This window comes from Arachis hypogaea, chromosome 5 (assembly GCF_003086295.3).
Source record: "Arachis hypogaea cultivar Tifrunner chromosome 5, arahy.Tifrunner.gnm2.J5K5, whole genome shotgun sequence".
NCBI classification, from domain to species: Eukaryota; Viridiplantae; Streptophyta; class Magnoliopsida; order Fabales; family Fabaceae; genus Arachis; species Arachis hypogaea.
In genome coordinates this window covers 25,914,353-25,927,702 of record NC_092040.1, presented here as the reverse complement: position 1 = coordinate 25,927,702, position 13,350 = coordinate 25,914,353, and the positions used below count along the sequence as shown (strand labels likewise).

The following is a 13,350-nucleotide window of genomic DNA, read 5'->3' as shown; positions in this document are numbered from 1 at the left end:
TCATCATATAGTAAAATCTTCATGGTAATATCTACCATAAAAAAATTGAAAATATCATAAAAGTGTTGAGAAACAATGAATAAAAAATACAGAAATAAAGAAATTGCCAAATCATCAGGCAAATGCTGGATTTTAATATATTACTATAGATATGGATATAGATATAAATATAGATACAGACATAATATATATAAAAATTCAAAAAGACAAAATATTGGGAGATTTCTAACATATACTCAAGCTCTTGTGGCTTTATTTTTGGTAACAGGCTTCCACAAAGTAGATGCAGGCACTAAGCTCCATCCTAAGAAAAGGTTAAATTAAAATACTAAATTATATAGGAAAATTTTATAAATTACATTGATGAAGAAAAGTTAAACTAGAAGAGGAATCTCTCACTAGTGGGTCCTTCCAAAAGTTAAAACGAACTCAATTATTTACCTTTAAAAAGAGCAAAAATTTAAACGTGGTATAACCTTAAAAAATATATTAGTGTCTTATTCATAGGATGGACTAGTAAGGGTGCAGATAGGGTAGAGTAATATATTATATAATATATATATATATAAATTATGTATGTAGTGAAAAAAGTGAGTGTTGAATTCATAATTTTTTTCTTATATAAACCTAAAATAACCACTAAGTTAGTTGATGATCATTGTTCATACCCTGATCCAACACTAAGGCCTAGGTCCAAACGATAGATCCAACCCACAAGGTTGGACTCCTCAGTACACCGACCTTCTCTCAAGAAGTCGGTGCTCCCCACGACTTGCTCTAAGGAAGTCGGGAGCAAAGATTAGCTGGCAGATAATAACTGCCCCTAAAATCTCTCAACCCACTTCCAGGAGTCATATCGCAACCTCCCTAAGATAAAGGGACGGTTATCCACCTTAAAATGTGGAACTACTCCAACAGTGGTTATTGGCTCACCACTATAAATACACTGACACCCCTCAGGTATCTCTAAGTCCCAATACTCTCTAGACCTGCTCACACCCTTGCTGATTTAGGCATCGGAGTGTCTTTGCAGGTACCACCCTCCATTCATTCACACTCACAAGTCGGACGGAGGCCTCGAAGGCACAAATCCACTTGAAGGTTTCCTTCCTCAAACGATTGGGCCAACCTATCGAGTCCAGCCCATCAATCTCCGGTTACCCATCATGTCCCGGTGGTGGACAAAATTGTGATCATCAATGTTGTATTCTTTGTTGTTGTATGGAATAATTATAATGGCTCTTTGCTATGTGTGGACACAACTCCGTTCAATTGACCAGTAAGTGTACTGGGTCGTCTAAGTAATAAACCTTACGTGAGTAAGGGTCGATCCCACAGAGATTGTTGGTATGAAGCAAGCTATGGTCATCTTGTAAATATCAGTCAGGCGGATAATAATTGATTATGGATTTTTGAAAATTAATAAATAATAAACATAAAATAAAGATAATTAAAATAGGATATAAATACTTATGTAAATTAATGGTGGGAATTTCAGATAAGAGTATGGAGATACTGTGCCCTTTTTTTTCTACTTTCCTACTTCTTCCTTCAATCCTTCTTACTCCTTTCCATGGCAAGCTGTATGTAGGGCATCACCGTTGTCAATGGCTACATCCCATCCTCTCAGTGAAAAAGGTCCAAATGCTCTGTCACAGCACGACCAATCATCTGTCGGTTCTCAATCAGGTTGGAATAGAATCCCTTGATTCTTTTGCGTCTGTCACTAACGCCCAGCCTTCAAGAGTTTGAAGCTCGTCACAGTCATTCAATCCCAGAATCCTACTCAAAATACCACATACAAGGTTTATACTTTCCGGGTTCTCATGAATGCTGCCATCAATCTAGCTTATACCACGAAGATTCTGTTTAAGGAATCCAAGAGATATGCGCCCGACCTAAGGTAGAACGGAAGTGGTTGTCAGTCACGCGCGTTCATAGGTGAGAATGATGATGAGTGTCACGGATCATCACATTCATCAAGTTGAAGTGCAACGAATATCTTAGAATAGGAATAAAGAGAATTGAATAGAAACAGTAGTAATTGTATTAAAACTTGAGGTACAGCAGAGCTCCACACCCTTAATCTATGGTGTATAGAAACTCCACCGTTGAAAATACATAAGTGAAAGGTTCAGGCATGACCGAATGGACAGTCCCCCAAAACGTGATCAATAGTCTCCTCAGATGAAGAATAAAATAAAACTGAGACCAAAGATGTCTAATACAATAGTAAATTATCCTATTTATACTAGACTAGCTACTAGGGTTTACATGAGTAAGTAATTAATGCATAAATCCACTTCCGGAGCCCACTTGGTGTGTGTTTGGGCTGAGCTTGATCTATCCACGAGCTGAGGCTTCTTTTGGAGTTGAACGCCAAGTTGTAACGTGTTTTGGGCGTTCAACTCCGGGTCGTGACGTGTTTCTGGCGTTTTACTCCAGACAGCAACATGGAACTGGCGTTGAGCGCCAGTTTACGTCGTCAATTCCCGAATAAAATATGGACTATTATATATTTCTGGAAAGTTCTGGATGTCTACTTTCCAACGTCGTTAAGAGAGCGCTATTTGGAGTTATGTAGCTCCAGAAAATCCATTTCGAGTGCAGGGAGGTCAGATTCCAACAGCATCAGCAGTCCTTTGTCAGCATCCTATCAGAATTTTGCTCAAGTCCCTCAATTTCAGCTAGAAATTACCTGAAATCACAGAAAAACACACAAACTCATAGTAAAGTCCAGAAATGTGAATTTAACATAAAAACTAATGAAAACATCCCTAAAAGTAGCTTGAACTTACTAAAAACTACCTAAAAACAATGCCAAAAAGCGTATAAATTATCCGCTCATCACAACACCAAACTTAAATTGTTGCTTGTCCCCAAGCAACTAAAAATTAAATAGGATAAAAAGAAGAGAATATACTATAAATTCCAAAATATCAATGAATATTAATTCTAATTAGATGAACGGGACTTATAGCTTTTTGCTTCTGAACAGTTTTGGCATCTCACTTTTTCCTTTGAAGTTCAGAATGATTGGCTTCTCTAGGAACTTAGAATTTCGGATGGTGTTATTGATTCTCCTAGTTAAGTATGTTGATTCTTGAACACGGCTACTTATGAGTTTTGGCCGTGGCCCTAAGCACTTTGTTTTCCAGTATTACCACCGGATACATAAATGCCACAGACACATAACTGGGTGAACCTTTTCAGATTGTCACTCAGCTTTGCTAGAGTCCCCAGTTAGAGGTGTCCAGAGCTCTTAAGCACACTCTTTTTGCTTTGGATGACGACTTTAACCACTCAGTCTCAAGCTTTTCACTTGGACCTTCATGACACAAGCACATGGTTAGGGACAGCTTGATTTAGCCGCTTAGGCCTAGATTTATTTCCTTGGGCCCTCCTATCCATTGATGCTCAAAGCCTTGGATCCTTTTTACCCTTGCCTTTTGGTTTTAAGGGTTATTGGCTTTTTCAGCTTGCTTTTTCTTTTTCTTTCCATTTTTTTCCGCCACTTTTTTTCCGCCACTTTTTTTTCGCCACTTTTTTTTCACAAGCTTTTGCTTTTTAACTGCTTTTTCTTGCTTCAAGAATCAATTTTCTGATTTTTCAGATTATCAATAACATTTCTCTTTGTTCATCATTCTTTCAAGAGCCAACAATATAAACAACAAGATCAAAAATATGCATTGTTCAATCATTCATTCAGAAAACAAAAAGTATTGTCGCCACATCAATATAATTAAATTAAATTCAAGGATAAATTCGAAATTCATGTACTTCTTGTTCTTTTGAATTAAAAACATTTTTCATTTAAGAAGGGTGAAGGAGTTATGGAATTATTCATAGCTTTAAGACATAGTTACTAACTACTAATGATCATGAAGTAGAGACACAAAACATAAATAAATATGAAGCATAAAAATCGAAAAGCAGAGAAAATAAGAACAAGGAATGAGTCCACCTTAGTGAGGGTGGCACCTTCTTGAAGGACCAATGGTGCTCTTTGAGCTCCTCTATGTTTCTTCCTTGCTTCTGTTGCATGATCCTTAGTGATTTTGGTACTCCTATCCTTAGTTGCTCCCAATAATTGTGTGGAGGAAAATTTTATCCCCTGAGGTATCTCAGGGATCTCTTGATTTGCAGTCAAATGTTCTACCACTGAGCTATAGACCCTTGAGATGAATCTCTCCATCTCCCATGACTCAGAGGTGGAAGCAATTGTCTTTCCTTTTTCTTCTTCTTTTTTTTTTTGAGGTTTCTCTGGCCTTATGTGCCATCAATGGTTATGGAAAAGCAAAAAGCTATGCTTTTACCACACCAAACTTAAAGTGTTGCTCGCCCTCGAGCAAAAGAAGAAAGAATGGAAGAAGATATGGAGGAGAGGGAGAGATGTGTATGTTTCAGCCATATGGGTGGGATTGGGTGGGGAAGAAATGGATGGATGTGAGTGGTGAAGGGGGTTAATTGGGAAGAGTGTTTATTGGAAAGAATGTTAAGAAGATGAGTGGAGGTAGGTGGGGATCCTGTGGGGTCCACAGATCCTGAGGTGTCAAGGATTTACATCCCTGCACCAATTAGGCATGTAAAATGCCTTAGCATACCATTCTGGTGTTTAGACGCCGAAGTGATGCACGTTCTGGGCGTTCAACGCCCATGTGTAGCATGTTTCTGGCGTTGAACGCCAGTTCCATGCTTGTTTCTGGCGTTCAGCGCCAGGTCTATGCTCTGTTCTGGCGTTGAACGCCAGCCAGATGCACCTTACTGGCGTTTAAACGCCAGTAAGTTCTTCCTCCAGGGTGTGATTTTTCTTCTGCTGTTTTTGATTCTGTTTTTAATTTTGGTATTTTTTTCGTGACTCCACATGATCTTGTACCTAAGAAAACATAAAAGAACAATAAAATAAAAATAAAATTAGATAAATAAAAATTGGGTTGCCTCCCAACAAGCGCTCTTTTAATGTCACTAGCTTGACAGTGAGCTCTCATGGAGCTTTAGAGAAGTTCAGAGCATGATGAAGGTCTCCCAACACCAAACTTTGAGTTTGAATGTGGGGTCTTCTCAACACCAAACTTAGAATTTGGTTGTGGCCTCCCAACACCAAACTTAGAGTTTGATTATGGGGGCTCTTTTTGACTCTGTACTGAGAGAAGCTCTGCATGCTTACTCTCTTTTGTTACAGAGGAATGGCCGTATGCCTTAAACACAAGGTAGTCCCCATTCAATTGAAGGACTAATTCTCCTCTGTTAACATCTATTACAGCACCTGCTGTGGCTAGGAAAGGTCTTCCAAGGATGATGCATTCATCCTCTTCCTTCCTAGTGTCTAGGATTATGAAATCAGCAGGGATGTAAAGGCCTTCAACCTTTACTAACATGTCCTCTACTAATCCATAAGCTTGTCTTACTAACTTGTCTGCTAATTAGAATGAGAATAAGGCAGGCTGTACCTCAATGATCCCCAGCTTCTCCATTACAGAGAGTGGCATAAGATTTATGCCTGACCCCAGGTCACACAGAGCCTTGTTAAAGGTCATGGTGCCTATGGTATAGGGTATTAAGAATTTCCCAGGATCTTATTTCTTTTGAGGTAAGGTTTGTTGAACCCATGTATCAAGTTCACTAATAAGCAAGGGAGGTTCACCTTCCCAAGTCTCATTACCAAATAACTTGGCATTCAGCTTCATGATAGCTCCTAAATATTGAGCAACTTGCTCTCCAGTTACATCTTCATCCTCTTCATAGGAAGAATAGTCTTCAGAGCTCATGAATGGCAGAAGGAGATTTACTGGAATCTCTATGGTCTCTATATGAGCCTCAGGTTCCTTTAGGTCCTTAATAGGGAACTCCTTCTTGCTTGAGAGATGTCCCAGGAGGTCTTCCTCACTAGGATTTTCGTCCTTCTCCTCCCTTGTGCATTCGGCCATATTGATTACATCAATGGCCTTGCACTCTCCTTTTGGATTCTCTTCTGTATTGCTTGGGAGAATACTGGGAGGAGTTTCAATGACTTTCTTACTCAGCTGGCCCACTTGTGCCTCCAGATTTCTAATGGAGGACCTTGTTTCACTCATGAAACTTAAAGTGGCTTTTGACAGATCAGAGACTAAGTTTGCTAAATTAGAGGGGCTCTGTTCAGAATTTTCTGTCTGTTGCTGAGAAGATGATGGAAAAGGCTTGTTATTACTGAGCCTATTTCTTCCACCATTGTTAAAGCCTTGTTGAGGCTTTTGTTGATCCTTCCATGAGAAATTTGGATGATTTCTCCATGATGAGTTATAGGTGTTTCCATAAGGTTCACCCATGTAATTAACCTCTGCCATTGCAGGGTTCTCAGGATCATAAGCTTCTTCAGAAGCTGCCTCTTTAGTACTGTTGGATGCATTTTGCAATCCATTCAGACTTTGAGAGATCATGTTGACTTGTTGAGTCAACACTTTGTTCTGAGCCAATATGGCATTCAGAGTATCAATTTCAAGAACTCCCTTCCTCTGAGGTGTCCCATTATTCACAGAATTCCTCTCAAAAGTGTACATGAACTGGTTATTTACAACCATGTCCATAAGTTCTTGAGCTTTTGCAAGCATTTTCTTTAGGTGAATGGATCCACCTGCAGAATGGTCCAGTGACATTTTCGAAAACTCAGATAGACCATAATAGAATATATCTAATATGGTCCATTCTGAAAACATGTCAGATGGACATCTTTTGGTCAACTGCTTGTATCTTTCCCAAGCTTCATAGAGGGATTCACCATCCTTTTGCTTGAAGGTTTGAACATCCACTCTAAGCTTGCTCAGCTTTTGAGGAGGAAAGAATTTATCCAAAAAGGCCGTGACCAGCTTTTTCCAGGAGTCCAGGCTATCTTTAGGTTGTGAATCCAACCATGTTCTAGCTCTGTCTCTTACAGCAAAAGGGAAAAGCATGAGCTTGTAGACTTCAGGATCTACTCCATTCGTCTTTACAGTCTCACAAATCTGCAAGAACTCAGTTAAAAACTGATAAGGATCTTCAGATGGAAGTCCATGAAACTTGCAGTTTTGTTGCATTAAAGCAACTAGTTGAGGCTTAAGCTCAAAATTGTTGGCTCCAATGGTAGGAATGGAGATGCTTCTTCCATCAAATTTGGACGTTGGTTTTGTGAAGTCACCAAGCATTCTCCTTGCATTATTGTTGTTGGGTTCAGCTGCCATCTCCTTCTCTTGTTCGAAAATCTCAGAAAGGTTGTCTCTGGATTGTTGTAATTTGGCTTTTCTTAGTTTCCTCTTCAGAGTCCTTTCAGGTTCAGGATCAGCTTCAACAAGAGTGCCTTTTTCCTTATTCCTGCTCATATAGGGAAGAAGAGAACAAGAAAAGAAACAGGAATCCTCTATGTCACAGTAAAGAGGATCCTTTGTTGTTAGTAGAAGAGGGAAGGGAAGAAGAGTGAAGAAGAATGGTTAAGGGTAGAGGTAGTGATTTGAGATGAAGAGAGGTAAAGAGAAGTGTTAGTAAATAAATAAATAAATAAAAGAAGGAGAGATAGAGAATTTTGAAAATAATGTTGAAAAAGTGGTTAGTGGTTTTCGAAAATTAAAGATAAGATATAATTAAAATTAAAATTTAAAATAATTAGTTAATTTAAAAAGAATTTTGAAAAAGGGATGAGATATTTTCGAAAATTAGAGAGGGAAAAGTAGTTAAGTGGTTTTGAAAAAGATAAGAAACAAACAAAAAGTCAAATAGTTAGTTGAAAAAGATATTAAAATCAAATTTGAAAAGATAAGAAGTTAAGAAGTTAGATAAGATATTTTGAAATCAAATTTTTGAAAAAGATAAATTTTGAAAAAGATATAAAAAGATAAGATAAGAGGATATGATAAAAAGATAAGACAGATAAGATATGGTTGAAAAAGATTTAATTTTAAAATTAAAATTAATTACTTAACTAACAAGAAACTTAAAAGGATAGGATTCTAGATTTTAAAGATTGAACCTTTCTTAACAAGAAAGTAACAAACTTCAAATTTTTGAATCAATCATATTACTTGTTAGTGTAATTTCGAAAATTTGATATAAAGATAAGAAAAATATTTTGAAAATATTTTGAAAAAGATATTTGGAATTTTTCGAAAATAATAAAAAAAATGAAAAAGATATGATTTTTGAAAAAGATTTTAAAAAGATAAGATTTTTTAAAATTGAAAATTTGACTTGACTTGTAAGAAACAACTAATTTTAAAAATTTTTGACCAAGTCAACCCAAAATTTCGAAAATGTGGAGAGAAAAAAGGAAAAGACATTTTTTTGATTTTTGAATTTTTAAAGATGAGAGAGAAAAAGAAAAAGAAAAACACAATTATGACCTAAAACATGAAAATTTTGGATCAAAATACATGATGCATGCAAGAACACTATGAATGTCAAGATGAACACCAAGAACACTTTGAAGATCATGATGAACATCAAGAACATATTTTTGAAAAAATTTTTATGCAAAGAAAACATGCAAGACACCAAACTTAGAAATTTTTAATGCTTGGAAAATATGAATGCAAAGATGCACATGAAAAACAACAAAAGACACAAAACAAGAAATCATCAAGATCAAACAAGAAGACTTATCAAGAACAACTTGAAGATCATGAAGAATGGTGTGTGGAAAACGATCCAACACAAAACTCACCGACAAGTGTACCGGGTCGCATCAAGTAGTAAAACTCACTTAGAGTGAGGTCGATCCCACAGGGATTGATGGATCAAGCAACTTTAGTGGGTGATTAGTTTAGTCAAGCTAACATGGAGTGAATTGTATGAAATGTAGCCAACAGAAAGTAAATTGTAGAAATCTTAAAGATGCAGAAAGTAAAATTGCAAGTAACTTAAATAACAAGAAAGTAAAATAGTTGAAACTTAAATTGCAAGCAATGTAAATTGCAGAAACTTAAATGACAGGAAATGTAAATTGCTTGAATCATAAATGGGATTGGGAGTTGGGAATTGGGATTGCAGAAATGAAACAAGAACAAGTAAATTTCATTAAACATACAAGAGAAAATTGAAGTGCAATAAAGTAGATCTTAAACAGAAGAGTAGATTGCCTTGAAGAATTTGAAAGCAGAAAAGCAATGCTTAATTTGCAGCAATTTAAAAGTGGTTCAAGATCTCAGGAGTGGAAGAGACTAGATCACAAGTCTAGATCTCAAATCCTTCCTTGATCCAGCAAGAACAATTGCAAAGGATATAAAGAAAAGTAAATTGCAGAAAGAGTAGAAGCAGAAGCAATAAACAGAAAGTGAAATTCAATTATGCAGAAAATTTAAACAAGATCTCAAGGTGAGATTGAAACAGAAGTTCTTCAATTCTTCACCCAAGATCCAAAGCAAGAAAAGTAAAGAGTGCTCAAGCAAGAACAAGGAAGAAGAGAGATCAATTCTCCTTCCCAATTCTCTAAGAAATTCAAAAGTAAAAGCTCAAAATTAAAAATGAAAGCTAAAAGGAAAATTCAAAGTAAAGTCTCCAGCCCCCAATTACATCAAAATAGCTCCTATTTATACACTTTCCATCCTTGGATTTTGGAATTTGGATGGGCTTTTAATTTGGTGAAGATTTGAATTTAATTGGATTTTTGATTGATTTTGCAGCCCATGAAGAATTTGCTTCCAGGAGGATGCTCAGCTCACAAGTTGAGCTGAGCATTGAGGCCTTGTGTGGATTCCCTTGTGATGCTGGACCGTGCCAAATTTGTTGCGCGCTCCACTCCTCTGGCCCGTGCCAAGATGTGCTTGCGTGATGCCCATGAAGTAGCGCTCTGCTCACTAAGTGAGCTGAGCATTGGCTCTTCCAAGGGAAGGTCCTTGGTTCGAAACCCATGGGAAGCATGCGCTGAAGCTTTTCCTTGGTTTTCTTGTGGTGCCTTGCTCCTTGCTTCCTCAAGGTGTTGCGTTCGAACCTTGGGGAATGCATTTGGCCATTTTTGGTTTTTTTTTCTTTGTGAGTAGCGCCTCCCTCATCCCCCTTGGTCATGGGTTCAAGTCTTGGAGCATGCACTTGCAACTTGTTTTCTTTGAATTATTTCTTCAATGCTTTCGACAATGCTCACTTGGTGAGCTGAGCATTGTTTTTCCTTTCCTTGTTTCTTGGCTTCTTATTGTGCTCAGCTCACAAAGTGAGCAGAGCATTGTGCCCTGGTTCCCTGGGAGTAAGTATAGCGCTCACTTAGTGAGCTTGGTGCTCTTGGGGTGAGCTTCATGGTTTGTTGCGCCACACTCCCTCCTTTCTTGGCCACACTTTTTCTTCCTTGAGCCATACTTTCTCTTCCTTGGGCCACGCTTCTTAGGCCACGCTTTCTTCTTTTCTTCACCTACAAGGAATCAAAACAACCAATCAAAGTATCACCAAATTCACAAGGTTTATAAATCATTAATAATCAATTAATTTTAGCCCAAACCTCATGATTTAGCATCAATTAAATGGTGGTTATTTGATTTAAAGATGTCATGCATTTTCATTCCAAATTACTTACTTAGAATGCAAGAAAGTGCATAAAACCTAGTGAAACAAGTGAAATTTAGCTTGAAAAATAGGTATATGATGACTTGTCATCACAACACCAAACTTAAACCTTGCTTGTCCCCAAGCAAGAAAAGAATCATGCATTAAAGATTGACAATCCAAGGTAAGAAGAATAGCAACTCAATGTTCATGGTTAGCTAGTTTTCAATGCATGCTACAATCACAAAAGAGATGTAAATGATTGATGCTTCTATCTTGCTCAATTTATGAAATCTTTTTCTTATAATTCTTCCTTGAAACAAGATTTTGATTTTCTTATTAGCTTCTCCTTTTGGGTGCTTTGCCCCATGAGTTGATAACAAAGCTACGACTTCTAAATGCTTTGTTTTCAAGTATTACCACTTGATACATAAGCACCACAAGCATTTAATTAGAGGACTTCATTAAGCTCATTTTTCTTTTCTTTTCTTGACTCTCTAATCATTGATGCTCAGAGCCTTGAGCTTTGAGGGAGTGCTTTTGCACTTGAGCCTAGCCTTGACTTCTAAGTGTTTTATTTTCAAGCATTTGGCTTGATACATAAACACCACAAGTACTTAGCAAATAAATTGCCATTGGTACTCAGAGCCTTTAGCTTTCTCATTCTTTCCCTTTTTCTTTTCTTGCTTTAATTGTATTTGCTTCTTCAAGGTTTTCATAATTTCAAAAGATTTCACAAAATGTACTAGATGAAAAACTTCAATTAAATAGAGTCAAATGCAATTGAGCAACAATTAACCATACTAGCTTTCCAATACTTGTATGCACATGCTAAGTTCTTCTTTAATTCCTTGTTTGTTTATGATCATGATGCTTTACTACTTTTGAACTCACAGAATTCAAGTTGGTAGTTATAATGTCACAGCAACATATTACAAATCAAGATTTAAGCTATGCTTTATTCATACACACATGTAAACAGAGAAGATAATAAGATAGTCATGCAATTTAAGTGCTAGAAACAAATGAGAAAAAAAGAAACTCTACAACCTTGTAGTTTATCTTCATTAGTGTTGTCCTTTTTTCTCTATTCTTCCTCTTTCCCTTGCCAAACTCAGTATGCTTGTTCATCCTCAAGCAATAATTAGAACATTGGCTATGGGGCAAAGATAGATCATGAATGTCTTGCACAATGAAATGTTAGCAGTACATGTGTTGCAAGCAAGAAAAATTTAAGATAAAAATCAAGGCACAAGAGACAGAGACATCGTGATTGTAAACTTAAGAAGGTGAGCATAATACATTGCATAAAAGATAAGTGGCACACCAAACTTAGTGTGGCACTTTCACTTGGAATCAATGCAAGTATTCAGTAGAGATTTGAAGCAAATTGTGTTGCAAAGCAACACCAAACTTAGAATGCAATCCTATGTCAATTTATTTGAACTAAAACCAAGCAAATGAAATAGTTATTTATTAAGTACAATCACCAAGCCAAGAATCTGTCATTAATAAAGCTCTCTTGGTAATGTATTAATAAACACAGTAAATAAGCAAACTAAAATGAAAGCATTAAAAACAAAGAATTAACTAAAGTAAACAGAATAACAAAATATCAAACCAAAAGAAAATTAACACTGCAAAGACATTATGGTTATGCAGACAAGTGGTGTTGCTGAATGATTTACATAGAAAAATAGGTGGCACACCAAACTTAGAATCTTGGTGTGTCACTTTCATTTTTTTTGATTTGATGCAATCATCCAAAAAGATTGAAAACAATGTGTTGCATGGCAACACCAAACTTAGAATGTAACCATATGCCAATTTATTGAATTTAAACAAAGCTAAGAAAGAAAACAAAGCAGAGAAGAGAAATTATACCTACGGTTGAGTTACCTCCCAACAAGTGCTCTTTTAGTGTCATTAGCTTGACATGTTGTTCTTTACTTTCTTCCTCTTCTTCCAGTTTGTTAAGAGGAATGACCTCAAAGGAGGGAAAGATTCAGCTAGTGTCCCTTGTCTTGGCCTTTCCTCAGCAAGCTTCCTTTTGCAAATGGCTTGATTGATCTTGCTTGCTGGATTAGGGACAGAATTGGTGTTCTTGCTAGTTGCCTTCACTTCTTTGGATTTAAGACTTGGTTGCTGTGTGATTTTTGGAGTGTTTTCTTCATCAAAAGTCTTTTGAATTGGTGGTTCAGTGAGCTCTTCCTTCATGTGCCTTTCTATTTCCTTTGAGTTTGGACGTTCTTGATTGTCCTCCTCACTAGCTTGTTCTTCCACTTCCTCTTTTACACTCAACATTTGCTTTAATAGCTATTTCATGGAGGAGGTTCGCTGATCTTCCCAAGCTTTCTTCATCTCCTCTTCATACCTTTCAATCATGGATTCAAGTGTTAAGGCGTTTTGGTCCAGGGGGGTTTGAGGAGGTTGTGAGTGTTCATGTTCTCTTGTCATCTCAAGTGCAGTTTCAGGTTTAAATATTTCCACCACCTCTTCATTCTTCACTAAAAATTCACTTAACTCAGTTGCCTCCTTATCTTGCTCTTCCACTTTCTCCTTCACATCCATCAATTGGCCTTCATTTTCCTTGCTCAGTGGTTCTAAACTCCTCCTTATTTTCTCTAAATCTCCATTTATATTTTTGAAGAGATCTTTTTGCCTTTTCCAGAATTGTTCTTCTCTTTCAAAAAATCCTCTGGAATATTGAAGGAGATCCTCTGAAGGTTGGGAGTGATTTTGTGGATATGGACGTATTTTGTTTTGAGGTGTATGGAGTGAATTTTGTGAGTTGTGGAATGAACTTTGTGGTTGATGAGATGAGTTGTATGAATATTGGAGGGAGCTTTGTATTGAGGCATAATCAAGTGATGAAGA

General features: G+C 36.9%; 1 non-coding gene across 1 annotated transcript; it reads left to right on the top strand.

The window, feature by feature from the left end:
• Positions 1 to 6,690: 6,690 nt before the first annotated feature.
• Positions 6,691 to 6,794, top strand: LOC112804935 (small nucleolar RNA R71). Its single transcript, XR_003203551.1, has one exon. It is a non-coding gene; the product is annotated as a small nucleolar RNA R71 (small nucleolar RNA).
• The last annotated feature ends 6,556 nt before the right edge of the window (positions 6,795 to 13,350 follow it).